The following is an 18198-nucleotide window of genomic DNA, read 5'->3' as shown; positions in this document are numbered from 1 at the left end:
AAATCCCATGGCCCTGTAGAAGTTTTGGTGAAAACAGATCAAAACCGTAAATAAGACATATAACAGCTTTAATCTGGGGGAAGGGAAAAAACAAAACAAAACAAAAACAATAAAAAGCAGCTGAAAAGGAACTTGAGGAAAGCATAAATTTAGCCTGTGGTGTACTATGTACTCAATGTGTGCTGGCAGAGAGGGTGGGGTTTGTTATTGTGAACTTCTCTGCTTTGCAATAACAACTCTCCCAGCAACTGCTGCCCGTGCAATCATCACCATCACCATCATCATCATCATCATCATCATCATCATCATCATCATCATCATTCAGAAGGTACACCTGGTCTCTGTGGGGATATCGTGGGTATAATGTAGATATGAGACATCTTTGCACCTGAATTATGATATGTATATACTAAAGAGAACTTGGTTTTAAGGTTGATGGTGGCTTATACGGAAGGTAATGCCTCTTCTAGGAGCGTGGCAAGGCTGAAATGAGTAAGAAGGGACTCATGGTCATGTTATGCCCCTTCACCCCCAACATGGAAGGCTTTGAGGTACAAAGAGCTCAGTCCCATAATGGCTTCACTGAGCCAGCCTCTGCATTTCTTAATTTTCCTAGGGAAAATGTATCTGCCAATACAAAAGAGTACCTCATTACTCCCCTCTGGGGACAGGGCAAAATTCCATAATCCTCAAACTGAATCTGAAAGCAAACTACAAGATTATCCCATATTCTGTGAAGTAAGGGGCCAAGTTATGCTGGAAGACCCAAGGAGGAGGCCCAGGTTCAGTATGAAAGATTGATGTACAGCTAAATCTGGCCTGGGCATTTGCACCCCAACTTATCACTAAAATAAAGCACTGCTTGCAAGTGGGAGGAGGGAGGGATGGTTTGACACTTTTCCATTCTCTCTTGAGCTATTTCAGGTCTATTAAGTTAATGAAAATCAAAAAAGGAGAAAGAGAGTTCAAAAAAAATGCAGTTCAAAATGAAGCATTTCAGAGGTGGAGTAACAATTTCTAAGATACATATATGCTGTGCGTATTTGCACAGTCCTGAGGAGAAACTCCCAAAGCAGCAGCATAGAAGAACTAAATGTGGCAGGCTGAACTCTCCTATGCTCATTCCTACTCCTGCTCTGTGTATCTGTAAGATAGACACAACACTTTTTTCTGCTAGTTGCAGTCATTTGAAATCTAATTGTTTGGTTTGCACTGAATGTTTAGGTTTGTCCCTATAATCAAGAGCAAAAAAAAGGCACCTCTGTAGGGGGATTCTGAGACAGGTGTCCGAACAAGACAGGGTCTGGTGCTGTCTGGACATCATCCATAATGGAAATCTTGGCAACTGGCAAGCCGAGTTGTTGAAATGCTCAGGAGGCTTCTGTCACAAAGATACACACAGGATGCAGGACTCACAAAAGAGTTCAGGAAGCTCAGCTGTTGTTGATTATAAGATTTCTTTTGCTTTTCTCAAGTGTATATGAGCCAACAGATTTAAAGCCTCTTTGTTTTCCTTCAGCCACCACCTAATGGTACATTGCTGACATTCATGCTTCACACACTGTTCGCATAACTTGTTTTTCAAACTGCATCACTTGTTAAGATTGGGTTCACCTTCCCTCAGTCCCAGACAGAATGGAAACAACTCCCCCTGTATAGCACATTTCCATTTCTCCCAGATTATTCCATTTATTAATAATTCCATTATTTAATGTTATCATCCATTGAATGTCTGTTTTATCTCTCACACATATAATCACAATTGTTACCAGACTACATATTTTAAAAGTATGTTTGATCTGTCCCCTGTGATGTGTTTCACAAAATCACTGCCAAAAAATACTAAGGGAGTTTGTGGGAAGCTACAAAAAGTTCAGCCTGCACAGTCTGCTTCATTAGGTCTAAGATTATATTTTGATTCTAAACTCAAACAGTGCTCACTGAAATGCCATCAATCAAGATAACAAATGAATTTTTTTATGCCATATGTTCTTCAAGTGGAATTTTAATGAGATATTAAAATGTGCTTTAAAGCTCAGGTTATACACAAATATCTTAATGTTAAATATGTCAGTGTTATACAAAATATTTGACGAAGTCAAACACCTAAGTAAGAGTTTATGTGTTGCATTAATGGGAAATGTCTTTTAGGCCTAAATAGACCCATTCCTCTGAATAGACATTCTTTTGTAGAAGCCACCTCTTTTAACAGTAAACTTGCCCCTTTTAGTAGTAAACATCGACCTGCCAACAACTAAGCTAGTAGAGATTCCTGCTTTTTTTGTGAAGTTACATGCATTATGTTGTATTTTATAGATTCGTCAGCATATCACTTTTGTCTTATCCAGTATTGATAGCTTCTACTTTAGACAGGAACATTTTAGAGGTGATCTTCTGTATTTCATAGATAAAATTGGCCTTTAATCTTATAGAAACATCTTCATTTTCTTCCTATCTTTGAGCCTAGCCATAATATTAACTATTCATTGCCTATTTCAAAACTGTCATTATTTATTCATTTGGGGTTATCAGAAGCTATAAAATGTTGAGCTGCTGTCATCTCACAGGGCTCCCTTTCCTGTCTTTATTAAGGCTGATGGCCAGGTCTTCTGGTTATGTTAGAGCTCACAGGTGGTGCTCATGCAGCAAGCAGAGCTTGCACAGTACCCCATGTCCTGCTTCCAGCCACAAAGGGTGTTTAATGGGGATCCCACAGGTCCTTCAATTGCCCAGAAGGAGGCAACTGTTCTCATCTTTCTCCCTCTTGTTGTAAGCCCCAGCTGTGGGAATAGAACAGCACCCTTTTTCATCAGCAGATTTGCTGATGACACCAAGCTGAGTGGTGTGGTTGACACACCTGAAGGATGGATGGGATGCCATCCAGAGGGACCTGGAAAAGCTGGAGAAATGGGTCTGTGGGAATCTCATGGGGTTACACAAGACCAAGTGCAAGGTGCTGCACCTGGGTCAGGGCAGTCCCTGGTACCAATCCAGACTGGGGGATGAACAGATGGAGAGCAGCCCTGGGAGAAGGACTTGGGGTGCAGGTGGGTGAGAGGCTGGACACGAGCCAGCCATGGGCACTCACAGCCCAGAACACCAAACGTGTCCTGGGCTGCATCCAAAGCAGCGTGGGCAGCAGGGCCAGGGAGGGGATTCTGCCCCTCTGCTCTGCTCAGACCCCACCTGCAGGGCTGCATCAGCTCTGGGGTCCCAGCACAGGAAGGACATGGACCTGCTGGGGCTCTTCTGTGAGGAAAGACTAAGAGAACTGAGATTGTTCAGCCTGGAAAAGAGGAGGCTTTGGGGTGACAAAATTGTGGCACTCCAGTACCTGAAGAGAGCCTAGAAGATGGAGAAGGAGTTTTTATTAAAGAACATGTAGTGACAGGACTACAGAGGGAATAGCTTCAAGTTGAAAGACAGCAGGTTTAAATTCGGAAGAAATTCTCCACGTGAGAGTAATGAGGCACTGGAACAGGTTGGCCAGAGAAGCTGTGGATGCTCCATTCCTGGGAGCGAGTGTTTGAGATCAGGCTGGATGGGATTTTGAGCAACCTGGTCTAATGGCAGGTGTCGCTGCCCATGTCAGGGGTGATGGATCTTTAACGTTCTTTCCAACCCAAGCCTTGATTCTATGATCTTACAAAGAGCCTGTAGAAGTCATATGAATCATTGAATTGCAAGATGTGTAGCTCTTGCACAAATTTTCTTACATGTTCTTAAAGGACCTCAAACAATACTAGAGGTAAAGCTAAATAGGAATTTGTTTCTTTATGTAAAAAATTTTATACTTTTTAGAATCTGAAAATTCAGGAGCCAATTCAGTGAAGCTTTACCAGGAAAACAAACTCTTAGATTCAAGCTGAAATTTCAAGTGGGGAATGAAGGGACGAGACAGACTGAAATAATTTTTACTGAAATAAAAGACAACTTGGTGTCAGGGCATCCCAGTTTTTATCTGCAGCCTGAATCATGGAAAATGTGCCTTTCTTCTTGATTTGAGGATTATTTTCTTGGTTTGATTTAGTTTAAGGTGGGTAAGGGGAATTTTTTGTTTTTTTCACTGAAAACCTGCATTTAGTCAAGATTTTTTACTAAAGCATGATAGAAAAAACATAAAATAAAAAAGAAAGTAAAGAACCCCCTTGTACTGGAAAGTTTCATGGCATGTGAAAATTATTTCCTGCTTAGCCTGAATAGTAAAACCTGGCAAAATCTCCACAGCTGTTCTTGAGTGTCTCCCTGGTGCTGGGAGTTAAACACATCAGAGGGAAAGGAACGCAGCATGAGTAACATGATGAATATTCATGTCCTGGATGTGGGTCTTGGAGTCAGCAGAAGTAAGTTTATGCCAGATGTGAGGGCTCAGCCCAGATGAAGAAGACTTTCAAAGAATCCTGTGGAAAATCTGTTGTGCTCCTACTGACTGATAGATCTCATACCTCTTCCAGCTGATGACTCAATAAAATGATTTTTACTTTAAATTTACGAAGAGCACGACTGGGTTTAGTGTATGTGTGCAAGCTCGTAGATGTGAATGAAAACAAGCAGAGAGCCCAAAAAAAATTATTTTTCATTCTTTGAGTTACTGAGGTGCTTTAGACACTTATGATGATTTTTTTTTTCTTTGGTACTAACACAGCTAGTGCTATTGGCAACATCTAAATTCAAAACAAGTCTTTACCTGCTTTCTTCACTACATCCTTGTTATTTATTGTTAACCTGTGAGGGCTTTCAAGCCAATAAGACAGAATTTTAGTGAGTGTGGAAACAACCCTGTTGGCTGACCTCAAGCAGCTTCCACATCTTAACGTGCACAAAGACAGCTCTGAGCAGGGCTGGCAGCTCTTGAAACTGCAGAGCCTCCTCAGCTTTGCCTGGTGGAGCTCTGCCTTTCCCCTCTGCTAATCATTTCCTGCCCCCTCCACCCCCTTCCAAGTGTGTGGGCCCAGAAAGTACTGGCAGTCCCTCAGTTCATTGTATGTCTGGGCTACATATTATTTACATTACAGTAGTTGCAAATGGCTCCAGTTGGGACCAGAGCTTGTTTCTTTTCTTTTGTTTGTTTTCTCCTTAAATATTGAACAAATAAGAACGAAAAGTTTTTGGTCTAAACAGATCACAATTGTGAGCTATGAGAGTGGCTATGACAAAAAGATCCTGTGAAAAAGCAGGGAAGACAAAAATGAGAGAGCAAGTGACAAAGTACAAATTTGGCTTTGATCTCACACCTGTTTCTAATAGTTTTTTTAAACACATTTCATAATTTTTAGCATGCTAAGCCACTATTTCTTATGAACTGATACCAACGATAATGCTAGAATGGTTTGATGTGTGACACCATGAACTGTAAACAGAATTGAGAACCATATTTCATCTAAAAGTGCTGCCCATCACATTATTTTTCTTACTCTTTCACAACTGAAAGAAAAACATTTGAGGAACTTATTCTGTGACCTGTAAAAATGATCTCATCTGTTAACTATCCCATGCACTTTAGCCACATGGAGATAATGAAAGGAGCCAAAAGAGATCCTGTTAAGAGAAATTACCTTTATGATCTGCCCTCATAATCCTTTCAGTCACAGATAAAGGATCAGAAAAATAAAAATGTGCTCCAAAATTTAGTGTATGGTGAAAAATTGGTATCTCAATAAAGACCTTGATTTCCCCAATATGATATTCTACCTTGTAGTGGTAGCAATGCAGTCCAACCTGGAAAAGTAGGGAATGTATCATTGTACATAGGCTTTGGTCACCTTACTGGGATTGCTTTAGGATAAACTGAGCAACACTTCTAAGAACCCACTGGTCATTTAGGATAACAGCATCAGAAGAGGAACAAATAAAGTGTAGTGCCTCAATTGGCTGTAAACTTTGTATGCGTATAGGCACTGCAAGAAAAAAGAAAAGTTATACTCTCGCAACATGATAAAAATGCATTTTTTTCCTGATATAATAAAGACTTACTGGGGTATATTAATATTTTAAAAATTTACTAGAACAAACATCAATTAAAGACAATGAGGAGGAAGTAGGGAAGGGTGATTTAAAATCACCACATTATCCTAATGAAAAAAGATTAGCAATGGAAAGGGGAACAAATATGGGGACTACAGTGAAGGAGGAGGCAGATCACCACAAATACCTATCAAGAGGATGAAGCTTTATGTAAGCAGCCCATCTAAAATACAGAGACTGCTTGGGGGATTTTAGTCACCCACTCTGTCATTGGAAAAATAAATCAGCATGATATGGAAAAGTGGTAATTCTGGATGTGCTGGAAGCAGCAAGAAGGAGGAATTCAAGGAAAGGAAGGATGGCATAGATGAGAATAAAATGTTGACAAATTAGGTGAAAATCACTGTGAAATTGTTAGGTTCATGATCTTTAGAAAATAAGGGAAGGGATTAGAAAAATGCCAATGAAATTCAAGACACAGTCTTCATACATGCAGAGACTGGAAGATAAAACCACCAAAGAGACAAGAAACAACAACAACAACGAACCACAACCAAACAACAACAATACATCAGAAGAAGCATCACTTTCCTGAACAGGAGGGACTTGGGCATGAGCTGTCTCAGTATGGAGAGAGAATGACAAGCCTAGATGAGACCTGCTGGTTGAAATCACAGTTTTTTCAATAATCTCAGACCTATGAGTGTCACAATAAGAAAGTGGAAACTAACCAGAGTAACAAGGATGAATATGAAAGAGCAGCACAGGCATGTGGTGACAAGAGAAGCAAGGGCTGTAAAGGATGAACAGAGAGATGTGAGTCATAGTCATTCAGTAACGAGATCAGGAGTAAGAAGACTAAAAGGTGACAGATAAGTTAAGAAAACTGAAAAGTTTAATCCCTTCATCAATAAGAAGGTAAATGACAATCATGCAGACATCATCTTTAACCTCAGTAACACAGGAATGAGATCTCAGGTTAGAACAGGGAAAGAAGAGTAGAGAGGAGTATTTAAACAAGCTGAATTGCTTTAGATCAACAAACTCAGATGAAATTTGCCCTAGGGGAGTTAGATAACTGGCTGAAAATGTCCCCAGGGACATTATTTGCTATATTATGCAATATGAGGAGAGCAGGTGTGGGTCCAGAAAACTGTTAAAGGCAAATTTTGAACTAGTCTTAGCTGGGAAATGAAAATAAATATGATGCTAGTGACCACAGTCAAACATTGCAACTGTTTCCCTAATATTTTGGCACATTCGCTATCACTTACAATCTAATTTAACTTGGATGCCTTTTTCACAAGGGATGTTTTAACTCAAACAGAAATTGCAGGAAATTCTGTAAAACCAATTTTTTAGAATGGAAATTTTTTTTATCTGGGAAACTATCAAATATTTGGGGTGTTTCAAAAGTGGAGAAAACAAAGTCACGGCAGTAAGTAAACGCAATGAGCTAATCATCCTGTCTCCATAGAAACAACAGTGTTGAAGTAGTACTCAACTTGAAGTACAAGGTACATTTTAAGACATTTGTTATTGTTTAATGCAAAGAAAAAGTTAGTGAAGGATGATTCATCAGAGATGGCAATGGGTGATTGGAATATGTGGGCTCAAAAATAATACCTGGCATTACCTCACCCTCTTACAGCACTTAGCACTTAGCACTTACACCTCTTGATCCTGCACTTAGTGACTCCACTCTTCTCCAGACAAAACACTGTAGCATTGTCTGTATCAGCAGACCTGAAGATGGGAGATAAACGATAAATAATTATTAGATTTTTGAAGATCAAAGTTTCTTCAGGTCTATTGTATTTCTGAAATTCCATGATAAAAATAAAAAATGTCCTCTATTCCAGTTTTCTTAAAAAGTTCTTATTTTTTATGTTTTTCAATTTTATAAATTAATTGTACTTTAAAATTGAGTTACTATAAGATTTCCTGTTGTAAATACTCATGATTTGAAGTCCTATCTTTTCAGAATTAGCTGGTTATTTACTTGTAGTCAACAGAAAATTAAAACACAGACATCCTGTAAAATTACTTTTATATCACACAAAAACATAGAAGTGATTTGGGGTTTAGATGTAAGACAAGTAAAGCTAAAGCTGCAGAAATATAACTTGTTTGCTAGTTAGTGAAATGTATTTGAGTTTGTAAGTACAGGCTACAAGTCTAAACACTCAAGTTCCTCTCTTCTAAGAATAAGTCTTTGAAAAAATTAGTGTTTCTCTGAAGGAATACATATTGCTTCCTCAGGATTTCCAAAAAGGCTGCATTAATGCAGAGAGCTCACAGAAATGAGAGGGGCTTTATGGCAGCTACAGATGCAGATCAGCATCTGATCAGCAGAACATGTTTTCACTTAACAAACATTTCTACTGAACTAAAATCACCTTTTTTTTTTTTTTATATCATTTTAAGGACACTGCATGTTGTCAAGAAATTCTGAAAGTGTTCTCAGAAAGTAGTTGGATTTTAATAGAAACTGTTTTGATTTCAAACTATGAATACTCATAGTAAAATAATATTGATTTTGAGGATTCCATGTTCCTGTTACTTTTGCTCATTTTGTTCAACACATTTATTTTGTCAGAAAAACATTTCCTTCAAAGACAAATTCTATTCAATGGAAAACCCGTTCTTTTTCTGTTTATTCATTTAACATTACCACATTTCTTAAAAAGCAGTATCTGTATCTTTCTGGATGTTGTAGCATTTCCCTGCTCTAGAAGTCATGGAGGCTGATGAGCTTCCATAAAGTGACTGGCTTCTGGAAGCCAGTGCTGCCAGCACAGCAGAGCACCATACAGCACATGCCACCTGTGAGTGCACCAGAGAATGGCCCAGAAGTGACTTGAAGCTGCTCTGTACCTTTCTCCCATGCTGACTTGAAAGTTCCTTTGTGTGTAGCATTTTTCTGCTTGCAAACAGCAGGGCTAACTTGGGCCTCTTTGAAGCAGAGAAGCCAATGTAGAGGTCAGTGACAGCAGCCCACTCCCCCAGCTGTACATCTCCACTTCAGCCAGCGTGCCCTCTGACAGCTCTTGGCTGCTCAGCACTCAGGGGCTGGAAATAGTCCTATGAAAAACTGGAAAGTTTCTTTGTTTTCACAAAGTGGTGAATTGTATCCTTTTTCAAACAAACTTTTCCAATCATATCTCCCCCCAAACCAGGATGCTGTTTTTAGTCAAGGCGTGGTTTATATATGCCATCCAAATCCAACAAACCTATTACTATACATTTTACCATTCAGCTGCCACCTTTTTTTTCCTAAGGTATTTCTCCATAGCAGAGTTCAGATAAAATATTTTATCTGGCTTAGGTAACATTCCAAAGTGCTTTTTCTCTAGTATTAAAACCTTCTTTTCTGATAAAGGCAAATGAAAAAGTCTACGTGTTTGTGTGTCTTGTATTTCTTGTATGAACTTCTTTTGACTGATGTTTATATGCATTTATCTAATGTAAGCCAAAGGGAACAACTCCATTATGAGAGAAAACCTACCACTGTAGAAAGAGATAGCAGAGTTCTTCCAGCAGTTAGCTTTGATTCATGAAAAAAAAGTTTAAATGCATACATGCCGATCTTGGAGACATTAGAAATATCTCACTTAATTTCAAGGTACTGCTCCATATTCATAGGAAATAAATAAAAGAAAAGGCGGAGTTGCAAAACACAACTGAAAATCAAATTTGTAAGCAGAAGATCAGCTGAACATCCTTCCCACAACCATGGGCAATTTTCATTCATTTTAAGACAATATATATGTAAATTCCACATTCTCAGAAAAACTCTGATGTCCTTTTTTTCAGAATGAGATCATCTATTTACAATGACATTACCCCAGAAGACTCTGAAATTACAAAGATTTTCAAGAGATGCAGGTATTTGTGACATCCCAGAGTGTTGCACCCTGGGGTGGCTCTAGGCAGAAAGAAAAGCCTGAGGCTGTTCATAATGCTGAGAAAGAAGGGGGGAAATAGAGTAATTTTAATTCTTCATCTTACCTGACTAGATAACCTGCATCTCAAAAAGAATTGACCTGTTTTTTGTCACTGATCACCTGTTGATGAGCCTCAGTTCCACAACTCTCAACAGAATATTAGGAACCTTGCCGGTTTCCAGCATGATTTATCATTCATATTCTGAATGTTTTTATCTGTTCATTTGGAGGATTGCCCAATGGGTGGAGGTGGGGAAAGTGTGAACAAAGATGACACCTTTGAGTGCTGGGGGAACCAGGTTTGCCTACAGCAGCAGCACAATTCCTGTGGGGATGCTCTGTTTAAGGGATGATGAGGGAGATAAAATATATGTAAGATATATGACTAAGTAGGCTCTATTAGAAAAAAACAGCTCCAGAAACTGGCAGTCTTGTCATGAAGGCCAGCCTGCAAGGCCTCCACTCCTCACACATGCTACTACAGCTTTTCCCTGAATAAACTGATGCAAAAGCTGTGGGCTTGTCAGTCACTCACTCATTCGGTCACACCATTGCACACCGAGTTTCCAACGGGCTGAGAGGCAGCTTGGTTTGCAAGATGAAGTTTCCCAGAGCAGTAGGTAAAGAGTACTTGCCTCAAGGCACTGAATCAGCCCTTGGAGGTGCCTTTCTCCCTGCACAGATCCCTGATATCAATATAAAATAGCCAGATGTCTAATTTAGGCTGCCACTATCAACTTGGTGAGAGCCAAGCACTTATATCTCAAGCATCACAGTAATGAAATGATACAGCTGAAACGGCAAAGGAAAATCTGCCCTGAAACTTATTGAGCAGCAACTCAGTATTCACATACTCTAGATAACTTGTCACTTAATGAGTTGCCCAGTTTTCTGGGAAGAGAGACATCCCATCACATATTTTTAGAATTTTTCAGTCCCTTGGGCTTCTCCATCCCAACAGTTAGGAAGTTCTCCTTGGAGGGAAAATATTCACCTTCAAATGCTACCCTTCAGCCCCTCTCTAAAACATATTCAGTGCTTAAAATGTCTTGTCAGTCCTCCCCTTTTCCATACATTTATCTGGGCAACATGTCACTGTTCAAGACATGTGATGAAGCCCTGCCTTCCTGCAGGTGGCTGAACACCTGCCTGCCTCTGGGAGGAGGTGAATGAATTTCTTATTTTGCTTGTCTTGCATGTGTGGGTTATTAAACCTATTAAACCATCTTTATCTCAACTCATGAGTTTTCTCACTTACTTTTCTGATTTTCTACCCCATCCCACTGAGGGAAGAGTGAGAGGCTGTGTGGTGCTCATTGCCAGTTGGGGTTAAGCAAAAACAACCTGACTTGAAAAACAACCTGTACATGAAAACAGTTACTAGGTAGTGCAATTTGTCTGGCATACCCATCACAATCATGTACAGCTGTTGACAGCTTAAAAATGTTACTGACAAATAATCACAGTCCAGATTATAGATAGAAGTAATCATCTACTTTGTAATAAAGTAAAAAGAAAAAAGAAAAATGGAAATCAGCCTTGCTTACATATAAGCAAGCAAGGACTCAGACTTGCACCAGTGTGCAACATAATTTTAGCTCATAACATTCACAAGAAGCCAACCACATTATCTTACCTGACCATTTCTTTATTTTAAATATAGAGACAGTCCAGCTTCTTCTTTTTTAACCAATTAAATGAGTAAAGTTCTTCAGTGTAGTGCACATACTACCTTTCTGCTAAACGTCTTACACCCACTACAAGCTTGGTTTTAAATTGTTACTTTATTAATTTTCCTGAAACGTCTTTGCAGTTCATTTATGAATCTGTTTAAATATATGATTATCCATAAAGTCAGCACAAGCATAGTAGGAAAGTGGAACCAAAGATGTCACTGCATGAATTGACATTCATCGACCAGTCATTGGTCATTACATGAATTTGGGTTTGGTTTGGGGTTTTTGTTTTGTTTTCTAACAAATATGCTTCGGGTTCTTTTTGTTTGTCTCATGGCTGCTGAGCCTTGAGGATATGTGAGTCATATTTTGATGATTTCTTTATTGCATCTGTGCAAAAATAATACTCTAAAAGAGAAAGGCAAGAAAAGAAAATGAACAAGACAGGCTGGAAGAATGAAGAAGTGAAAAGACAGATATTGATAGATGTTGACAAAAGATCTGTGGTCCCAGCTCTTCTCAAAGTCCCATTCAAGCAAAAGATCTGGGTAACAGAAGGCAACCTGGGACCATAGTACGGACAGGAGCAAAAAGCGTAAAAATCATAATTTCTTTCTGTTCCTTAGGTAGAGGAGTGAGAGTAAACAAGGCTGAATATCAGAAGAGATTTAGGGTGGGAAGAAAAGGTGTGGCAGATCTTTCTTGCTCATCACCGTTGCCAAGCCAGGAAGTAGCAGTTGAAGTACATCCCTCTCACCAGGAGGCATCTGTTCCCTCCTTTTTCCCTTTCATTGGCCTCTGGATCCCCTGATGATGGCCTCTTTGCACACCAATGCAGTTTTAAAATTGCAAGAAATTAAATTTCAATCTCTCACACTATGGCAGGTGCATCCTTCTCTACTCTGCTGGAGGAAGAAGAATAGCAGCTGCCCCACCAGAACAATAAAACTCTGCTCTCTGTGACTGGCTGTCAGTGAACAGCCATGCATAAACATAATATATGGAGATCCCAGGGGTGGCATTTGTCATCTCTTATCAGCTCTGCTGCACACACCAGAATTTGATAGGACACTTAGAAAGATGATAAAAGCTACTATCAATCTGTCTAAGTAGAACTATTATGAGCAATAGTAACAATATCACTAGAATTATGGAAAATCAGCAGCAATATTATTTTAATGCTCATTTAATTATTCATTTTTTAAATCTTTCCTTCTTCTCCTTAAGATAAGGACAGCTAAGATAGCATATCTGAACTTTTATATTAACCAGGCCTATTAATGTCCCTTTGTATGCCTGAAAAAAGCTCAAAATACCTTTAATTAATTTTTTTAAAAAGGAAAATAAAAATGAAATCAAATATATTCCTCCAAAGGAACCTCTTGAGCTCTTTTAAACATCCACACCACAGTGAACATTCATATCCATATCTGGTCCATCTCATTCCAAGTGTTTGCAAAGCAGTAGTACACACAATCATGCTAGAATTATTTTGGGACTTATTACCATTGTAATAGTCTGGTGATCTTCCTAGTTCCATATCCTTTCTCAGGCAATGCTCTATGGCAGATGTTCCAGAGGAAAACATTAAATTCCCTATAGTGTACTTGACACTTGTGCAATAGTACTGCTTGAGGGAAAGTTTAAAATATTTCCCGTTGATAATCAGCTCGCATATATTGAAGTATGAGGACAGATAATTGTTATCCTACCCAGTGCGACTACAAATGATATTTTAATTCCTGAGTCTTCTTTTTGGAATCCTACTGATTACTTCTTCTCAGTAATACCCTGTGGTTGTTAGTTCCCAGGGCTAACATGTTGCATTTGGTTTTGTTCCTGTGAATCTAAATGAGCATGTTTCAGTTTCAACCATTTTTCTTTTCCATGTATTTCTGGTTTTTGCACAAGTAGCGCAGGATGAAGATTCTGGTTGTCCTCTACTATCTCCATAATATAAAACATTTAGTATGCCTCCATGGCATCAATTTTTACCTCTTTATTCCTCAAAATAATAAAGCTGTATAATTAAATAATTCTATTCAGAAACCATGCTGTTAGATCTTTTACCACCAATAACCCAGATAGGTCTGATCTATCTTTTTGCAACTGAAATGAAAGCACTATATGAGGACACAGTAACAACAGTAACTAACGACAGCAGTTTGCTCTTTGTAACTACACCTGACCACAGTCTTACACAAGTTTCTCTTGAATTAGCAGTGTTGACTGGCGGTTTTGCATGTCAGAAGGCTGCATGGCTTTTCACTTCCAGCTGGGCTAAAAAACACCACATAATCCCATTCAGAGAAGCAGTAGCAGCTGCATGAGCTGCTCATTGCAATATTTTCAGAATTGGTATAAGCACTACTGCAAAGTAGACAGTGAAATTTGCAGTCAGTGGAGGATATCCATGTCACTTGGAAACCATTGGCAGCTGGAGGATCAGCCTCTCTCCTTCACTCTGGTGCTTAGGGAATTAGCAGCAGATACTTTCCTTGCGCATCTCTGTGAGACTGTGTGACTGCAGGATTTGAAACACTGAAGGGAAGTCAGGAGCGCTTCCAGTGAGTCTTCCCACACCATAAATACATAATTGCTGGTCTCAGATTTCCACATGTTGAAATCCATTAACTGGAAGAGATATCGCTTGAATAGATATTTCTGTGGAAAAAACATTGTGCTTTGTGGACAAGGTCTGGTGATATTTGTCCAACAAAAAGAAAACTTTTTAAAGCTTGGTTATCCAAATTATTTCCTTTCGCTTAGAAAGGGAAACTAAAAAAAAAAAAAAAAAACCCAGAAAAAAAATTCCAAATATATAGTTCTTGTACTTTTTATTACACAGGTTTGATGGGAAACCAGAAAACACCAATTCTACCTTTCAAAAGGAGAGGAAAAAAAATAAGGTCAGCTCTGCAGATCTTCTTGATGTATTGGACAAGGAAATACGCATGAAGCTTTAAAGGTAGGAGGCATAGTGAAGCCCCATAGGGAATAGGAGTCAGTGGGGTGCACGGATGCTTCCTTTCAGAATGATACCAAGGAGGTTAATGTCTGGCCTGGTGATAAAAACCTGGCATCTGTTACAGAAAACACAATGAGCATTGTTGTCATTGAGAGAATGGCTCTGTTTTTCCTGGCACAAGTTACTGTTTGGAAGCTAGTTTAAAATAGAAAAGAAAATAAAATCTCACTCTCCAAACTTAAAAATAAAGGGTTATGCCAGAATCATGTTCTCCACTGTATTTCTAGGAAGCGTTATAATTGGTTCATTGTTCTGACAACATTATTTACATACCTTAAATGTAAATTCTGATGAAAGGCACAGCAAACTGTACAGGTTTTGACAGAGGCACCAGCTACTGTGTTGAGTGTGCATATGCTCCGAAATACAGGCTAAGTCTTCCCAAAGGGCACTAGTGCTGCTGGGCTTTCTCCTTTGCCAGTGGAGAGACTGACTTCCCCTGTGCAAGATTCAGAACACCCAAATTAAGAACCTCTTCAGACTGCCCATAGGTAAGGTTCTTTTTTCTCCATTAGTCCATAAATAAAGTTCATCTTTGTAGATTTCCCTTCCAAAGCATGCCAAGAATTCACATGTGAAATGGGATCACACCCTACCCTCTTCACTGATTTCCCATTCCTATACAATTTTCTCCAAAGGTGAAGAGACTTTCTTTGCACCTTTTTGTCTATATATATTAACAACAAATAAAATATATCCTTCTGCTATGACATAGCATCTCAGTTTACACCTAACTAGACCCTGCACTCACTGGTTTTGGTACCAAATGCAGGGGAAGTAGCCAGCAGGCTTTTAACTTTTCCTGCTAACTGCTCCCTCCCTGTTTTGTTGCTTTATGTCATTCATTGTCTATCAGCTAAATAAACACAAGCAGGGGGAAAAGGTAAAACCAAACAGTTCCTAACTGTTGGTTTTGTTGCCATTGATGTATCTCCATGCTATGAAACTTCAGGCCTAATTAAGAAAATAAACTCTGCAGGTGATGAACAGAAAGGACAGCATATGTTATTCCCAGGCTGCATCACTTGCCTCAGAACAATGCACAGGATCCTGCTAGCAATGACCACAGCTTGCAATTAAAACATTGTTTTCCTTTTCATTTCAGACAATGCTGCTTGTCAGACCCAACTACAGAAAGCCTAAACTGTTCAAAAGATGCACCAAACTGTAGACTGGACTGGTCAATAGCCAAGAACACAACAGCAGCCAGTGCAGTCCATGTTCCTAGGAACAGAGATGGTAACTGAGATTATGGTCAGATTCAGGGCACCAGAGAGTCTCTGCCACCACTCACAGGTGCCACAGCAAGTAAAGAGTTGATGCAGGAAAGTGCTACTACATGGAATCAAAGAATGGAATTGTTAAGGGTGGAAAAGACCTCTAAGGTCATCAAGTCCAACTGTTTACCCATCACCATCATGTTATCACTAAACCATGTCCCCAGGTGCCACATCCACATGATTTTTGAACGCTTTATCATGCACAGCCTCTCCAGCTGTAGCCAAGATATGCTCATTCCTCTGGTAAATCTATGTCTGATTCAGCCACTTCCTCAACTCAAAGTATTCACTTTTCAGAAAGCTGAGAACCATTCCATGGTTTGTTGAAGCTTTCCTCAAAAGCTTTACCCAGCTTCTATATTGCCTCTTTTAAGAAGCAATACAGTGGGCCTGATGGGTAAACCAAGAAAAGTTCATTGAATCTCTTGCAACTGGAAAATGCACTTTTAATTTTCTTTAGAGTTAAAACCGAAATTTCAATTAAACAGATTTTGGGAAAAAACAAACAAACAAAAATACATTGACTAAACCAATTTAAAAAAAAAATAAAATAAAAAAAACCACAAAGGCCCCCAAATGTTATTTTAGATTCTGTACAATGATTAATATTGATTAATACTGTAAATTCCATTAAGCTGTAATGCACTAGACAACACAAAGAAGTAACACAGTGGCAAAAAGCCTACTTCAAATTGGTCCAGCTCTTCAAAAAAGAATTTTTAAAGCCAGGAAGTTCAGAATTATGATTAAATACATGGGAAATTTCTAATGTCATCTGTTTCATCTGTTTTTAAATGTGAAAAATGCATAAAAAAGCCCTGGTAACCTTGAGCCACTATGGTTTCACCATCATGGTGCCACAGGAGGCACACTTCAATCCTTTATCCAAACTGTACATAGATACCCAAATGTGTTTGGAACAGCTCTGTTTCATCTGCAGATTCTCATCTCTCGACACCCCAACTTGCCTCTGGAAAACTGGAGTCTCTTCCCTCCCTCTCCATGGATCCCATTACATCTGCCAGAAAAGCCAATCGTCATTTCAGTAGCAGAAGAAAACTGACAGAAAAATCTTAAACTGCAGGATTCATGGGTTTCACAGTAGTGCAGAGGGGATCACAAAGCCATTGCTGGTAAGCTGTGGAAGAAAGATGCTGGCATCTTGGCATCAGAAATGCGACAGACTGAGTTATGCCGTCAGCTAAGGGAAGGATCTCTGCCAGCCAAAAGCAGCCTCAGCACAAAGGTCTGTCTACCCATTACCCACATGAGTCATGAAAAGCTGGTGCCAGCTCTCCTCCTCTCACTCTGTGCCACCTCAGACACATCTTTTTTTCACAAGAAGTACTTTCAACAAGGCCATTTTGGCAAAGGTATATCCACATGAAAGTTTGTGGATATATTTCAAGCCACTCCCTGCCACCTGATCATGTCTAATAATGTGGAGCTGTGATTTGCTGTGGGCAGCAGGTCTCCAAAGCTAGTACAACATGGTGGAATTCCCCAGGTAGGTAATCCTCAACCAATGATTCACACTCAAAGAATTTACTGCATCCTCTGTGTAAATGACAAGAATCTGCTAGTGAGCTTAGTGTGAGTAATCAGCTAAAGCAATGCTGATTGGTTCAAGGTGTCAGAGGACTGTAACTTGACCAAGTACATTTGCTAGGCAAACATCTTTCTTGGTTTTGTTTTTTTCTAATCCTTGCAAGACTCTGATTTTATTTCTGCAATCCCTCTGTCAGCATAAGAAAAATGTATTGGTACCTAGGGGCCATTACCTGTGGGTTTCTCTTCTGGTGGGTGTTTATGGTCCATAAACACCCACCCATACAGAAAACACCTTGAACTGCCTCTTTCGCTGGCAGCATCTAGGGCTGTGCTGGGTCTGCCAGACCAAAAACCTTCTTGGCTGTGGGGATGTGCATTGTCAAATAGCCATCAAATACTCTCTTGGGCTCTAACTAACCTCTCACATGAAGCCAAAAAACAGCTTGAAGTGATATTGACATCCCTATAATGGTTCCTACACACTGGGAAGCTCCTTGTTTGAGCACAGCCTCCCAGATGTGATGGTGTTAAATTTTGCCTCTGGCAAGATAACCTGGAGGGAATTGTTTAGAAGTGTTCTTGTGTTTGTTTGATGCTGCTCGCCTTTATTTCTCTTTTTTTTTTTCATGCACTTTGTTTACTCTTGAGGAAAGATTTGTGTGACTCTGTAAATGATTGAAACACCATTTCTTCAGTCTTACCCGATCACTTCTTTGTGCAGTGTTCCATCCTTTCTTCCTGTGACTCTTCCC

General features: G+C 39.4%; 1 long non-coding RNA gene across 1 annotated transcript; it reads left to right on the top strand.

The window, feature by feature from the left end:
* Nucleotides 1-211: 211 nt before the first annotated feature.
* Nucleotides 212-17899, top strand: LOC148184323 (uncharacterized). The gene is made up of 3 exons (XR_015772485.1): nucleotides 212-328; nucleotides 14436-14555; nucleotides 15721-17899. It is a non-coding gene; the product is annotated as an uncharacterized LOC148184323 (long non-coding RNA).
* The last annotated feature ends 299 nt before the right edge of the window (nucleotides 17900-18198 follow it).

The sequence above is a fragment of the Pseudopodoces humilis genome, chromosome 5 (assembly GCF_049639895.1).
Source record: "Pseudopodoces humilis isolate 2021_Gansu_Grassland_sample_001 chromosome 5, ASM4963989v1, whole genome shotgun sequence".
NCBI lineage: Eukaryota > Metazoa > Chordata > Aves > Passeriformes > Paridae > Pseudopodoces > Pseudopodoces humilis.
The sequence above is the reverse complement of the archived record's forward strand: the minus strand, read 5'-3'. Positions and strand labels throughout refer to the sequence as shown.